The 21234-nt window shown below is 41.7% G+C and overlaps 1 long non-coding RNA gene across 1 annotated transcript in view; it reads right to left on the bottom strand.

The window, feature by feature from the left end:
• Nucleotides 1–19187, bottom strand: part of LOC123020979 — a 39492-nt gene extending 20305 nt beyond the window's left edge. Inside the window, exons 1-2 of the long non-coding RNA XR_006414233.1 lie at nucleotides 18750–19187; nucleotides 16621–16760 (exon numbers count right to left, since the gene is read on the bottom strand). This is a non-coding gene — a long non-coding RNA (uncharacterized LOC123020979). The remainder of the gene's footprint in view (nucleotides 1–16620; nucleotides 16761–18749) is intronic.
• Nucleotides 19188–21234: the final 2047 nt, after the last annotated feature.

Genomic DNA, 21234 nt, shown 5'->3' with positions numbered 1-21234 from the left:
AAGCCTGCTTGCAGAGAAACTATAAATTAGAAGCTACATTTGCCAGCTCACAGAAATCTCTGCTCAAGCCAATTTTGCACACTCACAGCTCTTCCTGTCCATATCATTTACATTTACTGCACCTGTTTTAATTCTTGGTACATAGTCCATGAACCTCAAACACTCCTGCTGCTATTTGTCTCTCCTCCCTCCCTCCCTCCCTTCTGCAGGAAGGGAAGGGGAGTTCTCCAAAGTAGATTAAGTTCTTTATGCTGAAATCCTGTACCCATATACCCAGCACCGAGCTCCACTCAATGGAATTACCGATGTATAGGATTGTCTTTTCAATGTGTCTACCAGGTGGGAAATCAAACAAAGAAGATCCAATATTTCTTGCCAGGTATTATGCTTTGGTTCCATGACTTCCCCACACCATTAGTCCTTTCCTTTCCCATCTCTACCACACACATTCCTTGTCCAGAATTGTGAAGCTTAATGCATAGCCATCCTCATCGAGTAGCATTTGTGCTTTAGATATATCAGGTTTTTTTCACAAGTCATTGGAGACACTGAGCAAGGATGAATTACTCCAAACTGTCTTTCTATCTCTTGACAGGTCGGCTTGAGAGTCAGTCTAGCCTCAAGCCGAATTCATTGTTATTTCACTTATCTTGGAGTCAGTGAGAGAGAGACTTACGTACATTGTATCTCTAGCAGAAGGCATAAAAATGGAATTTAAAGGCTGCTACCACTCCATATTCCTTCTTTCCTTCCTTCCTTTTTTTCTGTATTTATCTTTGAACATCACTGATGGGAAGACTCCTCTTCATGAAGGGATTTTTCAAAAATAGAGTCAGAGAAAGTAAAAACTCAGTCATTGTAATGAGCAGTCTTTGGAAATGGTAGTGTTTTTGTACAATATTTGGACAAATCTCCCATGCAAGATGAGAAATTAGGTCTGGTTCTGTCTAGTTAAGAGAAGTTTATTAATTCAACATCAAGGCAGGTAGAAGTGTACTCAGAAATCCTGGGATGAGCCAGTTTCCCCCAGTTCGTTCTACTATTGTTCTAACGGTTGGTTATCCCTTGGATACCATTTAAATTTTGGATTTTGGAATGCTGGTATGAGTTCAAGATGAGTTCAATAACATTTTAAAGCAAATTGTAAAAACAATTTAAACAGAATGCATTGCTTCCAATGGTAGTTCTATTTTGAGTATACCCATTAAAAGGAAGGAGACATTGGACAGAGAATATTGGATGCAACCTTAAAACATGCTTTTCGGTGCTTTGTAGGATTTTATTTGTTAATTTATTTCATTTTTATACCACCCAATAACCAGGAATCTCTGGGCAGTGAACAAGGATAGAAGATTTTTATTTTTATTGCTTGGAATTTACTTTTGGCATGTTTTATAAGTGGAAAATGACAGAAAAGGGAGTAGGAAATCTAGCTTTCAAAATTCCCAGATTATACCCCTGAAGGTATAATGCATCCTGACATTTTAAGTAGTGCTGTGCAGAATTTTCAATTCTTACATTTTGTGAAATCCATCGGGGTGGAACTGAACTGAAAACTCTGAGGAAGGTGAGACTTGAAAAAAAAAAGCACACACATGTATATCTGTGGAGAAGGACCGTGGTTCCTTTTACCGTTTGTGGTGGTCCAGGGGGTCTTCTTTCTGTTCTTTTAAATTTTATTTTTAAAATGCCCCATGCACTTGCATCAGTATGTGAGTATCTTTTCAGGGAGACTGCTTAAGCCTGGCAAATCTTCCTGAATACCCACGAACTCTCAGTGGAGTTGAAGAATGCTCCTAGACCAAAAGCCTTACAGGAAGTGCCTGGAGATGCTGAAATGGTACTTTGAGGATTTTTTTCATGTGTTTCAAAAGAAAAAAAAGGAAGAAGACCCCTTGGCCACCTTGCATATTTAAAAATGTAGCAGAAGACATGCTGTTTCCTATACTGAGAACATTATTCAAATTCTACGCTTTCTGTGAAAGGGACAGAATCAGACAATGCCTTTTTCACAGGGAAAGGGAAAAATTGTAAAGATAGAACTGGGTTTGGGACAACACTAATTTTGACTGATGGGAGATGCATCCAGGAAAGCAGAACCTCATCATCTAGGATGAAATCAGTGTGGCGTAGTGGTTAAGAGCGTGGGACTGGGACTCAGGCGATCTGGGTTCTAGTCCCCGTTCAGCCGTGGAGCCAACTGGGTGACTTTGGGCCAGTCACAGACTCTCAGCCCAACCTACCTCACAGGGTTGTTGTTGTGGGGAAAAGATGGAGGAGGAGATGTAAGCGGCCTTGAGCCTTTTGTAGGAAAAAGGCAGGATATACATCAAATAATAAATAAACAAATCCCGCGTCCCCAGTAAAACCACCAATTTTAACATTCAGGGTTTTGGCAGTAATATTTCTTCTGGCTTCATGTTCTCCATATTCTACATGGTCCAGTTGCATTACATTTACGGATGTACAGATTTTGTTAAATCAGTTCTCTCCATGTCATGAAATATCAGGTGTTGTTGTTCTATCTGTTGACTTCTCATGAAAAGAACTGGAACTTTTTTCCCCAATTACCTGAATTTGCATTCATGTGCACTTGGGCAAATGTGTACTCTGGCAAATGTGCAAATTCACCCCAAAGTCCATTCTGATGTTTAGAAATAAGTCAGCTGTCTCTAAACTTTCATATGTTTCCACAAATAAGTTTGTGTAAAATTTCAGAAACTAAAAAAACTAAAAAAAGCCAAAGCAAAACAAACAATGGGCAAGCAAAAACAAACTACAAGTCCATAGAATCTCTGTGAATCAGGGGGAATCTGCTGTGGAATCCATAGGTTGCAAAAGTCCAAAATAAATTTAAACATATTTGCAAATTTCTTCAATAACCTTAATTACAATTTTGTCAACAAGCAGAATCTCGCACTTTCAGTAGCTTATTTTATCCAAGCATCTCATGCTACAGTTTGCTCCTGACTGTAGCTGCTTCCAATGCTTCAGTGAAGCTTGTGTCTCATTGCATCAAAATGAATGGAACAGAGACAGGGAGCCAGCAATGTTCAACATCATTGTGGTTTACTGGTTTTTATCCTGAAGTCTGATATGCCTCATTTCCAGTTCTGAACTGGTGGGTTTTTTGTTAGAATGGAGAACATGTGCATGCCTGTGTGCACTTGATGTGCATGGATTAATCATCTAACCAAGTGTGCACTTTCTGCCATATAAAGCATGGAAATTCACATTTCCTCCAAAATACACATTTCAATAAGTTGGCATTTTTCTAATGTATGCATTTTTCAAACATGAATTCCAGCTCAGGAATTACACAAGGGTTTCTCAGAAAACACACTTGGGGCAAATTCTGGTCCAAATCAAAGGAAAAAAAATGTATGTCCCTAGAATGGACTTGGGAGGGAAATCCCGAGTGGAACACTGCACCCTAAATTCATGGATTTATGCCGCTGAGCCTCCGAGACAGCCGCTAAACCTGAACATGTCTAGCTTTGTCAAATAACCGGATTATAGCTACAGAGCAAAGCACGACCGGGTTTCTTGGTGGTAAATTCCCAGTTAGTAATGCACCATAGCCTTTCACTTCATCCAGAAAACCAGATAAAGCCCACCATGACAGGGATTTTCTAATCAAACACAATTAGGCAGCCAATGACATAATATTAATCCACAGCAGTCAAATTAAAGTGGATGAGCTTGTCCTCCAGGCTTCTGCTGTTTCCAAGGGAAAAGATAGCAAATGGAGCCCTAATGGGCTGCACATCGGAGCGCATGGCCTTTTGGGAATGCCGAAGGCAAAGATTTCCCCAAGAGACACTTGGGGAAACCTAACTTATATTAGGTTTCTCCCTCTGTTCTAAATCCATTCCTGGTAGTTTGGACGTTTTTTTTTTTTTTTCCCCTTCTGCAAAAGCACAAGCAAAGTGATTAAGCACTGTGGAAGCACACATGGAAAGTCAATGCAAGTGTTCTGGGGATAATTCAGATTCATTTTCACTCACCCCTCCCTTTCCCTTTTTATACAAAAAAGCTAGAGTACTATAAAGAGAGATACTACCATTGCAATTCTCCCTCTCAGATCTTCTGGCTGGAGCCTGGAAGGCATTTGGACCACACAGAGATTTTCTCCATGTGTCCTCTTTTACAGTCAACATAATTATTTATTCATTTGCCTCTTTCCACTCCACCTTTCAAGTTGAAAGGAATTTCCATCACGGGGGGGTGGGGAGGAGAGAGAGTGAGAGAGAGGTACATAATGTTAAAATAGATGAACCTAAAATTGTTTTTTTTTTTAAACATAATAAACAGTAGAAACAAAACCCATTGAGCAACAAGGCCGTGCATTTGTTGTCAGAGCAGTACAACAAAGGAACCAGTGACCGAGGGAGGCAGTGGGCTCTCCCACACTTAGTGGCAGTCAAGATGCAACTGGGCAGCCATCTGTGAGGGATGGTTCGACTTAGAGTCCTGCATTAGCAGGGAGGTCAGGCCCAATGGCCTTCTTGACCCCTTCCAGCTCTACAATTCTGTGATACAACCTCAGAACCAACACTTGAATAAATAAAATGCATTAATCTGGCACCTGAAAACAAACAAACAAACACACACACACACACACACACACAAACCCATGATCCAGTGAAACACTATGTGATGAATAAGGCAATGTTAAAAACTGAAATTATACCAGTTCAAATCGTTTTCTTGATCTAAACAAGCTCCCCGTCCTGGCCATCCGCTTCTCCCACCTCTGAAATCTGGCATAGGATTCGGTTTAGTGGAAATCCAAATTTTGTCCTGAATTCTGCTTTAAGCCATATTTGTCAATAGCACAAATTCCCACAGAACCTCCCATGGATAGATGCAACTGATAACATGGATAGATGCTCCCACTGATATTCATCCTTATGCAAAACTGCAGATTCATCTTCTAAAGTAAAGTGGGAGGTTGAGACAAATCAGCTTCCTCACCATAGAGCAGACGTCTTGTCTACACAGCTAAATAGATTAGCTGCAGTGGTTCCACTTGAATGGAAATGTTGCACTTGTAATTCATCAGCCCAACACCCAAACAAACATGGGGATTTCAACATTTCTAAGACTGTTTGTGAATATTCAAGCGCAGAAATACTTCGTCCTTCCAAATAAGCACCCTATAGCCTAATGTTGAGGAAATGGAAGATATTTTTTTTTTACTGTATCTAATTCAGTAATAAGGATTGGGTTGTCTTAGCCTGGGGGGATGGTCGAGGCAGCTTAGTTACACCTTCGAACAGATGTGGGCTACATTGCACCCCTACCCAAACTTCCACGGAAATAGTTTCTGGATTCACTGCTCATGGCATCAGCAAAAAACAGAAAAACAAACAAAGCCACTGCAAAAGAAGTGCTTGGGAAAATTTCAGACAGCAGACGCAGGAGCGCAGTTCTTGTGAACAAAATGCACACCCTCAGGAGAGCGTGATTCTGTCTCCGAAAACCTGTGCACTCCTACAAGTCAAGTTTGCACACAGAACCAGAAGTTCAGTGGGCCAGAAAAAGGTCATAAAAGCCAAGCACACTGTGCGTGGCTTGCCTCTACCTTACATCCTCCAAACATCCACTGTCCACTACCCACAGGAGTCATATGCTGTGCTTTGTATTGCACTGTATCACCAGAGAGATGAAATGAGTAGATAGAATGTTAACAAGTTATGTGTATGGGATACTTTTTTGTTCTTGCAATTCAGGAACCTATAAAAGTATCCTCTGAATTGGCTGGCATATTTGCAGGTCCCTTCTAGATAGTATTACCCTTCTTCCAAAAGGGAAATGTGGATTTTATTAAATCCATTCCAGTGCCAGTCACATTTCAATCTATTCATTGACACAATCAGATTTTTTTTCCAATTTCCTGAAATGGTGTTGTCCACCTGGATGAAAATATGCAAATACCCCCTGTCCCCAACACACACATCCTGCCCAAATGGACATGTCCATCGTAGGCTTTAGCCTGTGAAGAAATGCACATTTTGGTCTGTGTTTTTTGCATTTTTTGAATGATTCAATTTGTGTAAAATACTGGAAAATAAAGGGAAAAAGCCCTGCTGATCTGTGACTTGTGAAAAACCTGTCTGCCACAGAATGTGTGGGTTGGATGCCTAGAAATCCAAACACATTTCAATCTGTCATAGATTTCTCTGACATCCCTAACTCTCAGGCAGTACAACAAAGGACTCAGTAATCCAGAACAGAAGTAAGCTCTCTCTGTGAAAGCTTAGCTTGCTGGTTGGGAGTTATTTTATTCTATGTTTTAAAATCTGAAAGAGCCTAATTAGATATAGCAGCAATTAGCAAAGCACAAAGGAGGGTCTTCCTTTTGCCCCACTTAATTATACATTTTGCCCTGTATAGACTGGTGAAATTATGATCCAGGAACCATGTGTGGTTATTATGCAATTCAGACACAACTCCGAAGTATTTCAAGTTAAATCAACCAAAAAAGGGCAAATATCCCTACTGTAATTCTCTTCCCAAGGTCAGAAGTGGGGACACCAAGGGTAGTAGCAGACTGTCCTAAAAAGCAATAGTTCCATCTTGTCTCCTTTTCTCTTTTCTAGATAAATGTAGCGGGAAAAGCAACACTGCATAAAATACATGACCTTAATCCACTTCATTGGTTGCTGCACATCACAACATTTCCCTGCTATTTTTTCCTCCTGGGGGCAAAGGGGCAGTTTGCCAGGGGTTCCTTCATTTGCTGGGGATCATGTGCCTTTCATAAAACACAAAGGAGTTTAATTTTCACTCCCAGGATCTAAAGCAGAGGTCTCAAACTCAACTGACCTGGGGGCAGTCTGGGTGAGGCTGGGCCGCATCAAGTATTCCACCACCGGGGTGGTGGTGGGCCGCCCATCCCGGAGGCCGGCCTGGGCGCCGCCGGCGCTTTGAAGGCCGCAGGGCCCCTCCCCTGTGCCCCGTCCGTCCCGGCAAGTGGCCCGCGGGCCGCGAGGTTGAGACCCCTGATCTAAAGCAACCTGGGGTTTGTGCAACATAGGAGTACTTGGTCTTAGCCCCAAATCCTTCTGTGGATTTAAGTATTTAGCTATTTAAGTAAACTTCTAAAGTTGCTTGTTCCTTGGCTGTAGGTTTGGGATGCTCTTCATGAGGATCTGATAGCCAGATTTTGGAATTCTGAATTACCAGGTCTCCTTTCCAAGAGCAAGGTAGTTCATCAGGTTTCTGCCTTTGTTTTCTCTGTTATTTCCAAATTCTGTACAGCTTTCAGTTTTGCCTCTTCGTGTGTTATCTTCCTTCCTGTCCCCTACATGCCCGATGCCTGTGTTTGCAAAGCACAGCAATCCCTGTCCCATCTCCGCGTGGAGATCACACACACTGTCAGATCAGCGTTCTGGTTGCATGTTCTTTCACCACTGTGCAGCACCACCTCGGGAGATCAAAAAACACCATAAAGGAAGAATCTTGGCTAATCATATGTGCATGATTGCTTTCTTTCCCCTGTTTGTTGTATTTCATTAATGCACATGGAAGAGGGGAAAGAGGCAAAGGAAGTGCAGGAGGGCAAAGGAGCAGTAAAACGCATATGGCCCAATTCCGAAAGGCGTGGGTTGGATCCACATTTAGTCATACTTCAAGCAAGCCCTGGAATGCTCTCCCCAGAGAGATCCACCTGGTGCCAACATTACACTCCTTCCGGCGCCGGGTAAAGAACTTTTTATTTAACTATCATTTTAATAATTAAATTATTAATATTAATATAAACTATTAAGGTTTTAGATGTTCTAAGATTTTTTCTTTTTCCCACAGTCACATTTTCTATTCTTTTCCTCCTCCTCTAGTTTTATGATGCACTGTTTTATATTGTTTTAATAATGGTTGTTTTATTATTGGATTTTTGTAATGTTTTACACTGGGTAAGCCACTTGTCAGAAGGACGGGATATAAATGTTAGTAATAAACCAATAAACCCATTGAAATGAATGAGATTCAGGTTAGTTTGCCAGCAAGTATGGTCCAGTTTATAGGCATCTGTGCATTTCCTTTGTGTAAGTGTTTGCTACTCAGCTTTGGAGAGTACCAGACTCGAGGTGATAATGCTGGGATAAAGTCCTGTCTCAAACCCCAGGGAACTCTACTATCCAGCAGAGGTGAGACTTGGTAAACAGCCATTTCTTATATTCACAGATGGAGTGATTTAAGACCTTCTAAAAATGTCGGGACCAAAGATGTGCAAGTGAGCAGAAAGAAAAACTTTTACACTTTCAAACTGTTGTTATTAAGTGAAGTTCAGTTATCCTTTGAAATGTACACATTTCTGAATTTTAAAATGGAATATCCCAATCAAACCTGTGTACTGAAAAGCATACAGTACATCGAGAAAATTAATGCTTTATGTTGCACTGTATTAGGAACATTGCTTGCAATATGTGCATTAAGCAAAATGCATATGAAATTGCCTGCATTACAGAAAAAGTGCACGAATGTGCCTAGGAATTTTCATGCAAACTTCAAAAAAAGCCCTCAAACTTCAGGATGAACCCAACTAAAAGCTAAAGAAGTGAGAAAATGGAAGAGCCCAATGTTAACAAATTTGTCCGCCCTTCCACAGCCGTTCCCTGTATGCACATCCCAAATACCCAAAGCCTCTTTGATTCAGCTGGTCTTGTCACTTCTTATCCTGTTGTTCATCTCTCCTGGATATTGGCAAGCTCAGTTCATGCACAATATGACAGTAATCAAAATGGATGGTGTTTAATCGCAATGCTGTGACAGCAACCACCCTAATGCAACCGCATTTTTTTAAAGACTGGACAAATGTCTTGCAAAGCCGGAACACCTCAGTTGCTGAACTGTATTATCATTTATGGAGGACGGTAAAATGTAATTACACGGGCAATCTGTTTGCTGTTATTCCTCATCTGCCAGATGAGAAAGTGGAAGTGTGTTGGCTGTTTGGTTGTTTTTGTTTTTTTAAGAGGGTATTAAAAGGAGCATCCCCAGCCAAGAGCATGGACAGCCACTCCTGGCTTGGCTCTTACAGCAAGCAATCGCATATCCTTTTCAATTAAGCAAAAATATGGATGTGGAGGTGCACCTCCACATCAAAAGAGAAATTGTGCAGAATGTTGTGATAATACTTCCAGCATCAGTCTTGCTGGTTATATAAAAGATATAATTAGAACATTAGCCATTAGCAAAGAATATGCTTAAAACCGTCAGAGTCATTGTGGCTGTAGAACGGAATGAAAATCCAAGATAACTCCCTTAATGGACAAGTGGTTACACAATGTGGGGAATCCAGCAAAAAGGGTCACACGGACTCATGCTTACATATGTGACACAATGACTCTCTTTCTGGATGTAATTAGAATGAAGGAAAGGTCCTTCCTTCCAAGATGGGTTGGGCTTTCCCAACTTGGTGCCTCCCCATTGTTTTATTTTTTATTTTATTTATTTAAATTGTTATATGCTGTCCAATACAAGAGTCTCTGGATGGCTTACCAAAGAAAGGGGCATAAGTCCCCTTGAAAAGAGCCATAAGGTTATAGCCGATGGGACATTTCTGGTTGCTCACCTTGTGTCTAAGGGTAAGGATTTCCCCCACTAAAAATCTCCCAGCACTGCGGTTCCTTTCTTAATCATCTTCATATGGACGTCAGTTTGCTTGGGGGTTTTTTTTTGGTGGTGGGACAGCAGGTTATAGAACAATATTAAAGTGATGGATTTTGCAAAGATGCAGTCTGGGCATCCAATTGCACAAATGGAAATCCACTTTTCTGTTCTCCTTGCTCTAGCTTTATCCCCTCCTGCCCACAATAGAGAAAGTAAAGCAACAATGGGGTATGTTAAAAGAGTTAGCAGACACACTGTGAAACTGCCGTGACAGCAGTAGCACCAATAAAAGGCTTCAAAAATCAATTAAGGAAGGGGTCTCCCCCAGTACTAGACTCTCTCTCTCTCTCTCTCTGTTTTCAAAATGGCTTTACACTTATGTCATGCCTTTCATAAATATGAGAGATGGAAAAAGGAAATCCCCCTTTCTAAATTACCCTCAGAGTTTTCCAGCAGAGGAACTGGTCACAGGGCTGTGGAAACATAAGATGATATTGGGGATAAGGCAGTGCGGACTGACTCATGATCTCATTCTGGTTACGGCTGGAGGGAGAGAAAGGAAACTTAGATCTGCCAAGTCATGTTGGAGATGGCCATGTGGCAAAGCAATCTGCACAGGCTACCTCTCTGGCAGGAGCTGGGGGCTCCCTCGGGTTGTACAAGGCAAGATCATGGAAGGCACGGTCCTAGGTGAGTTCGTGCAGGGAGAAGCGGCCTGCAACTCACAGCTGAGCCCAGCCATCTTTCTCACTAGCCTAGCAATGTAAACAGATGCAGGAAGGCAATGTGCCTGTCATTCCTAGCACAGAGAATTCACATCCTGACTAGATGCAAGCCATTGTTCAAGCTGATATGGTGCCAAAGACAAAGAACTCACATCCAGGCTTCTATTTCTGCCATGCAATGATCCAGAGACGTGTCCCCCACCACACACCAGGCACAGTGGCCAAGTGTCTGACTTTGCACAGGATAGTCCACTAGCTGGAGCTGTCCTTTATCTGAGGAGACTTCCAGTTCAGACTCAGTTAAATGTAAAAGATCCTGAAGGAAAGCAGCTGGAAAACGGGCCAAAATCTAATAAATAAATAATCAAGACAATTGCAATCAATAGGTCCAGGACAGTATATCTATTGCACTGTGGCAGAGAAATGCATGTAAAAAGCACGCATTGTTTTCAAATGCCTGTATGACAGGCATCATGTGCACCAGTGCACCAGGATCAGCTGTCACTCACAGACACATGTGCATGCCTACAGGGAAGCATGCTTTCTCTATCGTGTAGCATGTGTTGCAGCCCCTAATCTCAGCACAAGGAACCAAGAGGCCTGTCTTGTATTACTAGTTCTATGTATTTCTGGCCTTTTAAAATGCAGTTGTTTTTCAGTTGCTGTATCTATCCCACGGGAGGCAGAGCCTTGGATCTTAGGCACCCTTGTGTTGATTAAGCTGCTGAAATGTAGGAAGTATTTGAAGGTCTGGATGGTACAGAATACAAGGCATGGCTCCAGTTCTTTTCCAAAAGGGAATATAATGCCCAGTGTTGGCATTTCAAATGGGCTTTTATGTGCAGGATAGAGGAGATTGTGTTGCTGATATTTGCGTAAACTGGGAAGACAGAACTCCAGAGCTTTTAGCTGGAGGATGAGATGGAGCCAAACGTACTGCCAAGTTCCTATAAATCATCACTTTCTGTATGCAGTGTGCTGGAGACCCCCTCTCCTGTCTGCCAAATCGAGGCTCTAATTTCACAGCTCTGAACAGTGTAAAAAGTCCACTCTCTGCCTGCTAGCCTTGCTGAAGCAGACGCGGGGGAAATCGCCTATTCCTATTCACATTTTTCAGGAGCGAGTGTGTGGAGTGCAGCATACCTTGTCATGCATTCAGGATGCGCAAAGAACATGGGTGAAGGGTCCCCATGCTGGGGGATGCCTTGGGGCTTGATGCAGTTCTGCTTTTCTCCCCACGCTGAATAAAAAAGTGTGGGGTCACATTCAAAAAGCGCAAGGAGCATTTCAGGAAATGGGTAGACCAAGCCCTCTCTCTCGCATCGGTAAACATGACTCCTTCTTCAGAGTGTGAAGGAGCATGCGCCAAGGATTGGGAGAGGACAAGAGGAGCATTTGTGGATGGAGCTTCCATTCCCCATGCATGCTTTTCCTGATGCGTGCATTTATTTAATTTATTTAGCAGACTTATATGCCGCCCATTCGCCTAAGCCTTGGGGCGGCTTACAAACCAATAAATATAATTAATGCAGTAAAATACAGATGGAGGCATCCTGGCTAAATGACACTGCATGGTCAAATGAGTGGACTGAGGGGCAGGTGATGAGGGCCTATTGAGCACTGCGGAATTCCTTCAGCAGGAACTGCAAATACTGAGCAAAGGATTCTTTTTGCATGCAGTTGTGCGACCACGTCCACACTGTGAGCTAGAATATCAGATGCCGAAACAACTTGGGCTCCGTATGGGAACATTCTTGCCCTATGAAGAAGAATTATTCCATTCTATAAAGAACTTGAAGGCCAAACCATGGTCCATGAGTCAAGCTCCCAGTGTGTGCATGCGTGTGTGTTTTAATATGTGTTTTGAAACACTGGAATGGGACTGAGCTTTGAATTTAATTGCAGAAGTGGCTCTGGGCAGTGTGGTTTGCTCCTTGCCTCCCTATGGATTCTCTCTTCCTCTCTGAAGGTACTGGCCTGATTGCAGGGGGCAGGGGCGGGGATATGCCGTGCTGGTACCTTCCCTTTGTGTTGAGCAATAGCAGAATAGCTTAGATCAAAGTAATGGCAAAGACAAAATGGTAAACAGTAGTTTCCCCAGAGCCACTGCTCTGATTGAATTCAAAACACCCCTGAACTTCTTCAGCTCAGGAGGTTGGAACATGGCTCACCCACCAAGAAAGAACTGGGCTGAAATGGAAACACCAAAGTTGTGTCCTACTGGAAAACTCAGGGGAGGCATTTCAACTGCATCTGAGGTGCATGATTTCTACATACAGAACTGATATGTTTACAGTTCTGGAAACATATCAGAACTGATGACTGCCATCTTTTTCTTCCCATTCTGGACAGCTTTCTTAGAAAAGAACTGGTGGCCACTCACAGCAGCAGCAACCTTCTCTAGAAGTTTCCTCATAACAGGGCATTTGGGGCACAAATGGTCACCAGCCAAGCCAAAGAAAAGAGCTCCATCAGGTTATTCCTCCTGTGTCATCATGCATTGCTCTCCCCTGAATTACAAGAGGAGAAGCAGCTCAGCCTGGGTGACTGATTGGGCCACACTTTCAATCTATCTGCCAATATAAGCTGATTCCAAACTTTCTGTAACCATCTGGTGTGACCTAGGAATAGAACCTTGGCTGGGGCTGCTGGGATGATGGGCCAGGGATAGGAAGGCAGTTGGGACCTAGTCCTCAGTGGTTGGAGTCTTGGAGAGGACTCAGCACTGGAAATAGATCTCCCCTCATCTCAGCAGGATCCCCAAACAGAGCCTTTTGCTCCCTCCCACCCATGTGAATATTAGTTACAGAGCAATGCTGAGCAAACCAGTAGTCAATTAGGGCCCTTCTCTAAAACATTGCAACTGCTAAGCGAAGCCAGCCGGGCTCATCTTGTGGAGATAAATGTAAGTCATTGACTGAGTTCTTCAGCTCTTTATCAAACTCCCTGTTGTAGCAACGGTACAGTACTGTTTTGTTCCTTCCCCTGTTCTGCTTAACCAGTGGATGACTCAGACTTACAGAACAAAATAACATAGCACAATTATAGCATTCAGAAGGGTTTCTATGTAATTGACTCAGCACTAGGTTCATGCGCTACCAGCAGTTAAGCTGCATAGAGAGTGCAGATTCTTAAAAATACCTCTGGGATGAATCACTTTTCTCAAAAGAGTTCTGGAGTGTGATCATTACCATGGAGACAGTCAGCCAGAAGGCAATGAAGGAAAAGGCCGTTTTTACCAGAGAGAGAGAGAGAGAGAGAGAGAGAGAGAGAGAGAGAGAGAGAGAGGAGTGACAAAACGGCCATGCATCGAATCACACTGTGGCATGTTATGCTTCCTCTCATTGTAAAGTTGCTTGCAGAGTTCTAGGTCCCACTGAAGATGGTGGTAAAGTTCACATATAGCACGCTCGTAGTACGAAACGATTATTGCTTGCATTGCTCATTTTTATAATGCATCAGGCATCCTTGCCTAACCTGAAAATCTTACCCTGTCTTAATTTATACTGACAAATTCCTTGAGATAATGAGGGATTTCCACTGCATGAACCTGAACAGGCTAGTGAACAGGTATGAGAAAGACACGTGTTTGACACTCTTGAACTAATACACGAAACACTGAAAATAGTGGGAATGACATAGGGGCTCCCTGCCTCATTGGAGCTCCTTGGGGTCTTCCTCTTTGAGGCTCTGCCACTTCTTAGGATAGCATGTTGCAATCCATTGAGAAGAGTTAAAATGCATTCAAGGAATCCCAAACCGTGTTGGGATGGAATCGAAACCAAGTTGTCTCTGGGACCAGCCATCTTTTAGTGCATCATCTGCCATTTTCCAGGTTGGTGCTTGACGTTGCCCAAATGAGAAAGGAAATCAGATACTTGCCACATTAAATGAGTAGGAAACATTATTGAATATAATTAATTCATGCGAACGAAAGAGCAGTTTGGAAACTGGAGCAGCATTTGCTGAAGCTTCCTTCTAACATGCTCTAGATTAAAGGGAAAGGCTGGCCATTTTAATTTGTATTTGCAGAAGGACATAAAGGGAATGACTCCAGTGATAATTTAATAGATATTCTTGACTTTTTGCCTGGCAGCTTCAATCATTCCAGGAAAGGCAGCTTGACCTGATGCCTTTCAGGGCTGTGCCAAATCCTCAGTGTTCCTTCTTGCCCAGGAATGGTTGAATACGGAGGCCCGAGACGATTGAGGTTCTCCATGTTCACAGTGGGGAGCCTCAATTTGCCTGCTCCATCCCATTCACAAATTCATATATTCCCAAACTGATCTTTTTCAGTCTGAATGGCAATATGCAAGAGTTTTCATGTACCCAAACCTACTATGCAGTAGAAATCACCCAAAGGGCATTCCACTTCCCACACATGTTTTGGGTTAGGGGTTTTAGAGAAATATACAGGCCGGATTCAAATGAGTCTGGATTTCTATGAATCTAACCAGCAGATCATACCACAGATCTGCTTATTTTAAATTATGTGAATTGTGTGCCTATGTGGATCATGAGGATGATGATTTACTATTGCTGGGGATTTCTGCAAATTCACATTAGCACTAATGCACACTTGTGCTAATGCATGAAATTGCAAATGTTCATTAGTGCAAAGGCAAATGAGTGCAATGGTGCCTTGGCACTCATGCATATGAGTGCAAATGGAATAAAAATCCATTTTATTCCATTTGCACCCCTGTAAAGAAAATAAAAGGCTGATTCTTTCAACAAAGGAATGAAAGATACTTGGCGATCTGCAAGACATTGATGGGATTTAACAAGATCCATATACCCTGAGTTTACGTACCATGTTTTAAACTACTGGAAAAAAATGTTGCTTCTCCATGCATTGCACACAGGAAATACGAGGAGGCGCAAGGAATTATCAAGCAAAGAGAGTTGGATAGACACAGATGGTCCCACATACAGGAAAAACAGGGCATTGCAGATCTAGCTGGTCTGAGCATTTTTCGGTGATGTATTAATCTGGCCCTGAGGGAGATGGTTGTATGAGGACCGCACTGTGAGTCTTTCAAACGGAATTTATCTATTCCGGGATGCACATTAGGGCAGGCAATTCTGATCCTATGAGAAAGGCTTATGTAACTTGCTGCTATTTGCCATATTTGTAAAGATGAGTCAAGGGAATTGGCTGTCAGAGAGAATTTTGTGTGAAAAGTAAATGGAGTATCTTCTGGATAATTGCTTGTATTTATGATTCACAAATATGCCCTGGCACACTGTTGCGATAATAAACACTTGGTCCCTCAAGGAACTGGGAGGGTGGGATGCCATCATAAATTTGCATAAGACAGCATCACCATCAAAGTTGCAGCTACACTGAAATAACAATAGTGATAAGCAACTCCAACCATCTCTCTGATCTTACAGAATAGCATTTTAGGTTAAACAAAATAGTAGCAAAATAGCTGCAAATCCAAAAATGCAAATACAGGATAGCGGAAAATGCGATAGTATGTCTTATTATATTTATTATTGATAATGATCTGCACAGCACTATTTCATATAACCAGTGAGTTAATTTTTATTTTGCTTTTCCTCACCACTTCAGCATGGCCATATATCTTCTTTTACTTCAGCTTCCCCTAATTTTAGCCTCCTGACTTTCATGGTTTTTTTCCCCTAAAAACCAGAAAATGGCTAAGACTCTAAAGTGCTCCAGGATCTCCATAGGAATAGATTTATTAGGGTACTTTTATATGCCAAAAAATAAGCCCCAAGCAAGGGTACTAGAGAAGGTGCAATACAGGACATCTTGGTCTCTTTTTAAAATTAAGTTTCTTAGCTAAAACCTTCAGCAAACATAAACTCCACTGAGGGAAACCTTTGTTATGCTATTAAAAAAATTGGAAGGCTTTACTATTGTTATCCAAAGAAGAGGCCATAAGGCCAAGCCTTGTTATGCAGAGTTATTGTTTTGAATAGGCTCAGTAAGGATTAAACCTTAAATTACCTGTACTTGCTGAGAGCAGAAAGCCATTCTTATGTGGATTGAAACCCCCTGGAGGAATTTTTCAGTCATAACAAAGGATTTTCATAGGAAGCATTCTCCTTGCTGCAGACACATTGGCCTGGGGTTAAAAGTGACCCCAACTATGACTAATGCTATTTTGTATCAATGTGGTGTGAAGGGTGGAGGATAGTATCCTATATATTTATCTTTTGAAAGCCTAACAAGGATCTCTTCATTTGTATCTATTTATACAAATCAGCATGTGCATATTTCATGCAAATTGGTGTTCTCATTTACCTCTTTCCTTGGGAGGTAAGTCCTCTGCTTTGCAGATTGCCGTTCTGTACCACACTCTGGGGGCTTCTTTTCCTATTGCATCCCTTGACCTTCAGGGTGCAGGGGCTGTTCCACGGGGACTTCTTGATATGCCGAATAAGCTGAATAAACAAAGGACAGAAAGAGCTGGGACTTCCTTGTGGGAACTGACTGGAATCAATTAATCCTAGTTGCACCATCAAGGTGTCATGGACACAGAGTGTCACTTTTAATGACATGGGCACTTTTCATGCTGTCAGCAATCCTTTTAAAAGCGAAATACACATATCGCTTTGTCAGAATTCAAACAAAATCTTTCAACTCCATCTCTTCTGTTCAACAGAGGCTGGGGAAAATGTAATTAAAACAAAAATCTCAGGTCATTTTTTTAGATTTAAGGAAATGCTAAGGGTGAGTCATTAAGCAAAAGACAAAAGTGCTGTTCTTTGTTTTTACTACAAACATTTGCAGTCATCAGAATGTTTTCCTGCGGATTCAGCAAAGAAAGAATGATGTAAGATCCTGTTCTTATCCCACCCCCCTGCTGCAAAACCCCTAAAAGCTAGCATAAATAGATTAGAAATAGAATAGACCCTAAGCATGTACCTGGTTGACTGTTTCTCAAACTACGAAATCCAGGTAGGAGACTATTTTCTGAATAGTATCAGATAATGTGACATTTCCTGTAAACTGAATGTAAATGAGAGTACTTGAAGACAAGGCAAGATAAGTCCTTAACTCATTGTCACAACTGCTTCACCTCCTGCGTGCCCTACATTACCCACCAAACAGCAAGGCTCTTTGATTTAATTAATGTTTATTTGTTTGTTTTAAAACACCATCTGTGATATTTGACAAGGGCAGAGAGCTTTCATAAGTGAGAAAAGGCAGCAATACTGGTCTTTCCTACATCCAAGGCAAAAATTAGGGTCGAGCTTTTCCCAAATCCACATTCTCTTACAGCTTGTGTAAATCCTGCCCAATTAATATTAGTTTAAAACAACGGAGGAAGGTATTGCCAAGTACAATACAACTCTTGCTGACTAAGAGTGAATACATATGTGAGAAATTCAGTAGAGGGCTGGGTGAAAATCTTAGGGTTTTTTGCTTTTTAATTCTCTCCTGGCTCGGATTCTCTGTGGGGCAAGTTGTCCAAACTTGTGGAATTCGGCCTGGAACAGATTGCAGTTTGTGGATCACATTAATAAAATTTGCACAAATGAGCACATGAAAGCCATGCAGCTCTCCTGTGTTTTGTGTAAAATCGCACAGTTTGTGCAAATCCCATTCTGCAAGGATTGTCATTGACTGAAAGTAGGATTTTAAGCACCACAGCCAATTTGGCATGAATAAGGCTAGAATCACATAGTTTTGGGGTGCTTCAATGCACACTTCCCCCTAGGGATAAAAAGGGTGGGCAAATGTGGGTCTGTCTTAAAAATGCAAGATTGAAAAAACAAACAAACAAAAATGAAGCTCCCAACTAGGCCCACTTCTAAATATTGGATTGCAAATACAGGAAATCTTTCATACCCAAAAGAGCCAGATATTGCTGCTTTGATCATTTAACTATAATGTAAACCTTAACACTAAACATAACATTCAGGACAAGCATTTTGCAAAGCTGGACTTTACAACTCAGATTTGCACTGATGAAGTGATTGACCTGAGAGGACAGCTTTGTTCTTGTTGTTGTTGCTATTTTATCTCCCACATTTTCCATTCTCAAGGAACTCTAGCTGGCTTATGTGGTCCCCATTTTATCCTTAAAACAACCCTGTGAGGTAGGTTGCGTTGAGAATCACTGACTGGCTGAAAGCCAACTGGAAAAGCCAGGTCACACAAGTACTAGCTCAGCCCAACACTTTAAGCACTAAGGTAATTTTTCATTTTGCTCTGTTTGACATCCAGCAAAGTTTGGTCTGGCTTGAGCTTATGAACAAGAGGCAAGAACTATGTCAAGACAAGAACTTTCTGAAAGCACAAATAACCACATCTTCTTAGTGAGAGCTGGCATGGATCTCTTTGTTCTAGGAATGATACCATATGGGACCATTTTTGACTGTTTCATTATTTTGCACGTCCACCCCAAGTAAACCACAGAGAAGTACCTGTCAGTTTCACTGGTATGAAGACTTGGCTTCCGTTGAAGGCTACATTGCTATCTGATTCCTTGCAGCTTGAACTAGGAATTTCATGGACTTAATTCTGGACCCCTCCCTGGCTTTGATCTTCTCTCCTGCCCCTGGCTCAGAGGAGGACTGCAAAGAGGAAGACGTTTCATCCAGAGATCCATCATCTTCTACTGCAGGACCTTGCAGGTCAGAGGACATGGCCTTACAGGGTGCCTCAAACACTGAAATCACCCCTCTGTCGCAGTTCTCACTGCCTGCATGCTGGCAGAGACAGCAGCTGCAAGATCAGATGACCCTGTAAGAAGTCGACCTCTTCAGAGGGGGCAGCGTGAACAGCAAGTTCAGACCCAACAGCCTTCACATGAAGTGCATATTGAAGGGGTGTGTATACGATCCCTGACAATAATGCCATCCTCATCTCACTTCGGGGCTTTATTCACTAACATAAACTCATGTGTCATCCTCAACTTCCAAAATGCAGAAGATGCAGCTGCTCCCAAAAGTCATCCAGACCTGATGCTTATTTATCTTGGCCATGATGCTCTTCCCTATCTAAGTGGCAAGGAAAGAAACAAAAAGAGTATTGGAAGATGAGATTAGCTGGAAGGGACAGTTATCTGGCTGTATTTCCTCTGTATGACGTGAGCAGTATACAATTTTGGTTTGTTAATGGAGCTAGAGTCATGCCACAAATTTCTTTCACTTTTTTAGCAGTACTCATTTGATTTGATAGAAAAGGAGCTGCCTTGGAAAAGAAATGTGAAGGAGAAGAACATTTCAGAGACATTCTCATAGGTATGGTTTCAGAATACATAGGATGTCGCCAAGAAGCATGTGCAAGATCTCTCATTGCACAATAGTCTCTCCGGCCTCCTGTAATTTCGGGATGTGTGAAGAATCTGATAAAGGACTGGAAATCCAGCAGATTTTCTTGACCAGAACCTGCAGCTTCTTTTCTGTCAACCCTGCAGTGTTACTGATTTGAACTATCCTGAATTAAGCGAGCATGCAGATTCCTGGATTTGAAACAAGACCCCGTTTTCAGTTTTTAAAAGAACTGGAGGAACTTGTGCAAAATCTGAGCCTCTGTTCCACATCTTTGTGCTCTTTTGCTATAATGGAAACAACAAAAAGAGCAATATGATTCTAACAGGTTGGTTCCCATTTTGTGCAATTTGATACACCATAATTTGCTTCAAATTTGTGCAAATATTTTGAGCAACTTCATGGAAACTGTCCACCCAACCTCCTCCTGGTTTTAGCCAACAATATGTCCCATGTCCACCAAGTTCAAATGGAATGTATTTTCCAGCATCACACATACCCACAGTTACCTTTTACATATAGTTAAAGCCCAAGAAAAAGACAATAACACCGTCCAGGGGCTTTTGCAGATAATGAAGGAAATTTGTAGAGTAATGGCAAGATGACTCATAGAAAGAAAATACTCATATATTGGTTTGACCAACTAGCAGAGATGAGGCAACCGCAGAAGCACCAACCAGATACACTCAAAATGAATTTATTTCTGTACCCTAAGAATGAAGCCTAACAATTGAAGTTTCTTTTATGAGGATAGAAACTTTGAGGACAGAGTTCCACACAGCAAAGAAAAAGAAAGAAAGGAACGAAAAAATGAAAGAATGAAGCTGTACCAATTGTGATTCGCACTTTCAAGAAACTCATGAAAATGCCTCTTGCTTCTGGAGAGATTCAGCAAAATTGTCTCCGCCGTTTCTATGCCCACAAATGGGGTGGATAATTCAAAGTGGTACCACCCAGAAGGGGATGTTGACAAAAAGAATGAAACTGTTTTGAGGTTTAAAAAAAATAAAAAAACCAGATGTCGCTATCCATATGATATTAATCTCCCTTCCTTAGATATAGAATAAACGCAGAATCTGATTCTTCTGGATTGCTGAAATTATTTCTGGACTGTGACTGGATTATAGCCATGAAGCTGAAGAAACCTAGCAGAGACCTGCAGAAGTAGGCCAGAAGGACCATCAGATCAGATATGAGAAAAATGACATGTTTGACATGTCAGCTCTAATGACATGCAGCAGCTTCTAGTAGCTGAGGTCCAAACCATCTGGAGATCTATCTTCTGCCCATCCCAGAATCAATATTTTTGTTAAAGTCATCTAAACAAGTAGCCAAGAATTCATCAAGTGGCAGGAAATTTTTTACATTACTAACTGAATTATTCATTCAAACAACATTTCTGATCAGCCAATTTGGGGATTTGTGCTTTACCCTGGTGCAAAGAACTAATGGAATCTAGAATGATGGTGATTTTAATTATAAATTTTAATATATCCTCTTAGAATATCTAACTTCACAGGGCAGCTCACAAGAACCCACGCAAGGTACAATACCAGACAGGCACTTACAATATTATGTATTTATTCTTCATATTTCTATGCCATTAAAATGCCAAAGTTCTACAAGCTCAACAACA

This window comes from Varanus komodoensis, unplaced genomic scaffold, assembly GCF_004798865.1.
Source record: "Varanus komodoensis strain SLA01 unplaced genomic scaffold, ASM479886v1 scaffold15, whole genome shotgun sequence".
Classification (NCBI taxonomy): Eukaryota; Metazoa; Chordata; class Lepidosauria; order Squamata; family Varanidae; genus Varanus; species Varanus komodoensis.
This window is presented reverse-complemented; position numbering and strand designations above follow the sequence as displayed.